Consider the following 7064-nt stretch of genomic DNA (forward strand, 5'->3'; position numbering starts at 1 on the left):
ATACTGTCTGCTGAAATTGGTATGTCTCCAACACTTGTCATATTTAAAATGACTAAAAACACCCTGGACAAATCTGCACCAGGTTAACCACAGCACAGCTTGAAAACATTCACCTCCCTGCCAATTCTGTCATTCTGTGGTTCTTAGTAAGGATTCACATGAGTGTTCCTAGAGTTATACATTATATAATAAGCACTGCATGCTTTTGAAAACAAAATAAATCACCTTACCTAATTCTAAATGGAAGATCATCACATTTTGTACACATAACAAAGAAATCAGTGGATGTGTATATTTATTGTGATTATCATATTTTAAAACATATCTAGGTATTAGCCCCACTTTTCAAAGGAAAATTTGGGTTACATAAAGCATGATCTTCCTAATCCCAAGCACAGAAAACCAAAGAAAGAGCATAAGAGAACACAGATTGTTTACTTTCAGACCTAAATGGAAATTGTCCTTTTATGTCTGAGTATACCACCATATATCTCACAAATAGAGGTGATTAAAATACAGAAGTGTCAAGTTTGGAACAGGAGTAAAGTCAGAACTGATGAGTTTTAACACAGAATAACATTAGAGAAAATTAATACAAAATCTAAGTTTGTAATCTCTCTTTATGTTGTTGTGTTAAAATAAAAACTTTTTCCTCACAAAAAAGAACAACATAAATGCTTTGGTAAAATATTTCTCCTATGATGTTCCTGAAGTATGTGTAAAATACTTATAATTACCCAAAATAAAGCTTCATTAAGTTTCTGCTGTAAAAGTCACACAATTCTTTTGCACACAATTTTTTAGCCATGTAAAAAATAATTTATGGCAGTACACAAAGTAGTGCTGTTTTATAAATAGTTTTGAGTCACATAAAAAAATTAAATCTTGTCTTTTCCATGCTGATGCAAATTAAAGGATCTAATTTGAAGTGATGAACATTCAAGTATAATTTTCTGTGTATAGTTAGAAGTACTTCACTACCAAATGACACTACTGTTTTTACACAGAGAAGTTGAAGAAAAAGTTAAATTAGCATACAAACCAGAACTAATTTCTGTGCTTGAAGGAAAGCTCAATAACTGAAATTCAGGCTTTCACCCCTCATGTCCACTCTTTTATTGATCAGCTATATTCCTATTTAACATGCTAAATATTTGAGTTACTCTTTGCAAAAATTGTTTCATGACCCATTGTTATGTCAGCCATTTACATATGATTCTAACTCGTATTTTAATAAACCTGTCTGAATTTCTACAAAACCAAAACTGTGTAAGACTATGGGCTAAAGATATCATTTTAAAGGAAATAGGATCCTTTGAGTGCACAAAAAGCAATGGGCCTCAGAAAATACTGGGGTTTATCTCATGTACTGCTCTTACTCCTAAGAAAATCTAAGAGGATTTGACTGCAACAAGTTTGCTTTTGTATAAGTGTATTGTATAAATAAAGCATTCCACTTTTGGACTGATGTGAATACTAGTCAGCACAAGAGGAAACAGCTGAAATTTAATTGCTGTGAACTCAGGACAGATGTACTAACAGAAGACAAAATTGAGTACAGTTACACAGAGATAATCAAGAGAAAAATCCAGCCACACTGCATGCCAACTTACTGACTCAATTGTCTAGTGAGTGGATCCAAAGATTAAGGATTTATTACTCACACCCCATTGAAAACTTCAGTCAGAAAAACGCAGAGAATATTAAAGCAAGAAATATCACATTATTTTCTAAGATTCCAGTATAAACAAAACTAAATCTTTATTTTTTTTTATCTCATGCTGTGCTGTCTTCATTTCACAGGGCGAAAGAACACACAGAGAACAGAAAAAATGAGAAATACCTCACTTAAAGATGCAGTGCTTGAAAGACACATCCCTGGTTCATATAGGTAAATGTGCTGTGGACAGCAATGAAGTTAAAACACTTAACATCACCTCAGTTTTGATTACCACAAAAGTAAGGGTTTAATATATCAACTAAACAAAGACGAGCATTAAGTGGAGGCTATATTCATTAAATATTCTGTAGACAAAAAAAAACCAAAACAAACAAGCAAAAACCCCAACTGCCCCCAAACCCATGGATATAAAAATAAAATATATTCTATGTTTTTAGAGATATTGTCTTACTGTTTTTGCAATAATATATCCATCGATATTTGCTAAAAGCAGTATTATCATTTAAGTTGCAGTCTACATAGAAGATGCAGTAACATTAGCATATTTTAAAAGTCCAAGTGCAATCTTATAAACCACATAGCACACACACAGAGAGAGAGAGAGAGAATAATTGAATTATGTATCATAAGAAAGTATCTAATACCAACATTTCTCTCAGCTTTTCTTCCAAAAATGTAAGTGGATCTTCTGCATGAGCAATAAATACAACACAGAGCAACACCTTCTAAAAGAAACTGCAAATTAATTCCTTGTATTTACAGCAAAGTACCATCTAGTTATGAAGCTATTAAAATAAACAACAGTTTACCAGAATCTTTTAACGTATTACAAAATAGAGGCATTTCTTTTTATCAGTTCCCTTTCACTCAATTTTTAAAGGTAATATTGCATGTATCAGCATAATTCCATTGGTAGTCTTCTACGTACTGATTTTAGGATAGTAAAATAAGTGGCATTTCTTTAGCAATTCCTACAAAGAATTTCATTGCTTTTACGTGCATTTAAAAAAATGTATATAAGATAGGATAATTTTATTTACTTAATAAGAAACAGAACCTAAAGCAAGTATAATACTATGAGGTAAAGAATATGTTGAATGGGCAAAAAACTGATCCTGTAACCAACACTGTAAACAAAATGCAGGTAAAAATATTTGCTTTTCAGGATTGTTTTATTATACAATTTTACATTATCTTTTAGTAACAATGCACAATAACCAATGAACCATTTTTTCTCATTTGTCCTTTAGCTATCTTCAGCTAAAGGACATGGATCATTTACTTTTGGACTTTCAGCTCATACACAGCAAGAACATTCAAAGTATATTAATGTATATGGGCAAATTGCAGTTATTTAAGTGAATATTTATTGCAAATTATAAACAAAAAGTTCTTGTGGCTGGTAAAAATGTCAAAACATGGCATGCAATACTACCTTCCTTTCAAGACATAGCCTCTTGCTGTTATTAAATTAATGTGGAGCTTGTGCTTGAATCCTTTTCAGAAAGCATGGTGAGAGGACAAAGAAAAACAGGAAGGCTCTAAATCAAACCCATGCTGTGGACAGAACAAAAATCATGCATGGCACAGAGGTAAAAAAGGTAAGTTGCCTGTCAAGTTGCCCCTTGCCCTGCAGAGACAGAGAGCAGGGCAGACAGGTAGAGGACAGCCTTCCATGCTCTAATGACTACCCTGTGTAGGGACAGAATGAGACAGTGATGTAAATTGGAAGGGATCTCTGTAGATAGTTGAACAGAAGTGTTGGGATTATTATAATGGGATTCCCATTATTGGAAGTGTTCAGAGTCAGGCTGGACAGTTATTTCGAGCAAGATGATCAAGAGAAAGAAAGGTGTCCCTGCTCATGGCAGGGTGGTTCCACTAAATGTTCTTTGAAAGTTCCTTCCAACCCAAACTGTTCTGTGTTTCCATGAATCTAAGTCAAGACCAATAATAAACAATGGGATTCCCATTACTGGAAGTGTTCAGAGTCAGGCTGGACAGTATTTTGAGCAAGATGATCAAGAGAAAGAAAGGCGTCCCTGCTCATGGCAGGGTGGTTCCATTAAATGTTCTTTGAAAGTTCCTTCCAACCCAAACTGTTCTGTGTTTCCATGAATCTAAGTCAAGACCAATAATAAAAGGTGAAGACAAAATTAAAGGCCATTGTTTTCAGTTTAGACATCTGAATATTTACAACACTAGTCAACACACCAATTCCAACCTTAGCACCTTTTCAATCCTCTTAACAGAAATGTAATTTGCAAGGTGTGGCTGACCGTTGACTATGTTAAAAAAATATAAATGCATAACTTATTGTAACTCACAGCAAACAATATTTTAAATAATAAACAGCTAAATGGGTTTTTATCACGAATTTTCCTACGGGCAGATTCCCAAAACGATTCCCAACATTGGTAAACTACTCCCTCTGCTGGATAAGCCAGTATGTGCCTGCCATATTTTATTTCAAGTATTGTTTGCCTTTGCCCCTACCCCTTTTTCAACGAAACAGACAACTTCTTCTCCTTTGGGTGCTCTGAAAGTTCCCCAACACAAGAAATCCAGTCTATCCAGGGACATACTGGAATGCAAAGCCTCTGTTTAACATTTGAGAATATTAGTTAAATAAGGAAGGAATTTTAACACCTCGTCTTGCAATCCTCATTCAAGTACTCTCCAATAATGCTTGGACTAGGTGTAAAACAGGAAACAATTGTGTCAATTATGCCAAAAAAATTAGGTTTGTACAAGTCTGGCTGTTTCTATTAGACTTCTACAAGTCTCTCAGCAACCTGGAAGAGTCCATCACCAATGGACTCCATCACCAAGTCCATCTTCTTAATACCTCTAGCCATTTACTCTTCATGGCAAAATTAATTTGGGTCCCAGAGCAGAAAAATCTTGGGCCATCTCTTCATCCATATTCACTTCCAACACTGTAAAAATACAGCTACTAACTACTGTGAAGTTGTCACACACAAGAGTGTTTGCAGGATTACAGTTTTTGCCTGACTTTTAATGAATACTGTTTAAAAGTCAATCTGGATGAGAACAGACAGAAATCAGGCAGGAAGGAAATTCTCAGATCCAGCAGGGAATCCTAAATTATCTGGACGAGATTATTTGGACTTCAACTTGTTTGGATCATGTCCAAACCACAACCTCATCATAAAAAGACTTAAGTAAATGTCCATTTTAGAACTCTATATCCTTAAATTTGAGACTATGTGTATAAATGTTCAAAGGTCTCAGCTTTGATGTTCCTTAATACAAGGACCAGTATCATCTCATTTATCTTCACACCAAGCATCCTGTAACTTCATAAAGAAATTAAAATATAATAAAATTAAATAAGAAATATGGCTAGATATCAGCACGCAACAACCTCTAAGAAACAAGAAACACAAGGATAAAAATATCTTACACAGGGTAATTTTTAACTGGTTCTTTTAAAAAGAGTCTTCCTTTAATCTTATCCTTATTCTTTCATTAATTTCAGTGCTATGATAATGCTGTTATAGCTATAATGTCATAATTTTTGCTTGGAAAGATATGAGCTGGTTTTTAAGTGCTGAATCAAGAAAGACACCTCATGCTGATACATCTTATATTTTGGGGTTTTGTGTTTAGAAAGCAAAGAATGACCTAGAGACAGACTCCCAGCAGAAGTACTCTACATGGCAGGACTGCTCTGTAATTACTGTAATTGGCTCAAGATTTTTTATTAGTATTTCCATGGAAATCCTGGCTGTAATAGCTGATTGCAAATGGGGTCTATTTTGGCAGTTTAAATATATCAGGATATCTCTTAAACTTGCATTTGTGCATTGTGCCTTTTCTTGTTTGAAGGAAACTGAAAGACAGCTGCTGCAGATTTGGTAACGAGCAGAGGCAAACATGACAAACAAGGAGGAAAATATAGAAACACACAGAATCACCTTGCAAATTCTAAGGGCAAACCTACCAACCCTATTTCCCCCACAGTCCTTCACGCTGTGCCAGTTTTACTCTGACATTTTATGGAAGTCTATTTACTCTACTATTTAGTGTAATGTACTCTATTAACAAGAATACCTAATCCACCAGGATATCTGAAGCATGATCAGTGTAATCTGTATGAATGACAGGTGGTTAGAAAACATGGATTGCACCCACTCATGAGGAAGGAATTACCTGGCTGGAATCTAGAGATTCTTCTGTAATTAACACAGAAGTTAAACTGAAGTACAGGGAACGTGCCACTGCAGTTCACCGGGTTCATTTAAATCCTCGTTTTAATATAGATTATAAAGCAGAATTGCTTTCTTCCATCTTGTTACTGTTCCTAAAGTTTTCATAAATCGTTTGAAGCATGCTAGTGACAAAACGACCAGAACAAAATCATGTTCCAGGCAGCAGAGAGCAGTGGGAGGGATGTGAGCTGCCCCGGCCAGCGCTGAGGGGCGCAAGGAGCCGGGTCCGGGGCTCTGCTGAGGGGCGAGGGGAAGCCTTCGTGGGGGAGGGTGGCGGGTGGCTCCCTGCCACAGATGTTAGCGGGGCAATTTGTGGTGCCACCGGCTCCAGTGGGACCAGGCTGCCGACCGCCTGGACACCCAGGGGGTAGCGGAGGGCCAGTGGCGGTCCCTACTTTGGGGATGATGTGCCCCCGCCAGGAGCTGCCATGGCGCAGGACCGCCCTTGCCGCCTCCCCGAGCGGGCAGCCAGTGTCGGAACGCGCTGCGGGGCCAGGCCGGAGCGCGGGTGATCCCTTCCTGTAGAACAGAAACCGCAGCGCATCGTTGTCACGCAGCGGCGGAGCCTCTCCCGCGCCCCGCACACGGAGCTGCGGGCTCGGCATCCCTGCGGCACCCCAGGCGCAGCGCCCGGGGCCCGAGGGAAGGGCAGAGCCGCCGCCGAGCCGCGCCGGATGGGGCGGTGGCTTCCGCGGGCCACGCAGCCGCGGCCGGGCGCATGTGGGAGCCGCCCGGGGCAGGGCAGGGCAGGGCAGGGCGGCCTCGCTTCTCCGGTGCGCGGCGGGGCCGGGGGCGGCTCCGCGGGGTTCGCAGCCCGCGGCTCGGTGCCCGGAGGTGGCTCTGCGCCCTGACAGAGGCGGTGCCGCAGTCCTGAGTCCCGGCCCGCCATAGCCTTGTGGCAATCTGGGGCACTCTGGAGTGTGGTTTATTTTTAGAAAAGCCTATTTATTTATTTATTTATTTTATTAGTCCCTCAAAGCGTATGTCTGATCAGTGTGTTTACTTATGTTATTGCAGTTATTTGTGTTCCCCCTATAATTCAAAGCTAAGCAGAATGTGTTTAGATGAAGATGAAAAGAGATTTTGTTTTTGAAGTGAGCTCTTGAATCATCATCATTAACTCTCTCTTTTTTTTTTTAACCTCGAAA

The sequence above is a fragment of the Passer montanus genome, unplaced genomic scaffold (genome assembly GCF_014805655.1).
Source record: "Passer montanus isolate IOZ18808 unplaced genomic scaffold, ASM1480565v1 scaffold50, whole genome shotgun sequence".
NCBI classification, from domain to species: Eukaryota; Metazoa; Chordata; class Aves; order Passeriformes; family Passeridae; genus Passer; species Passer montanus.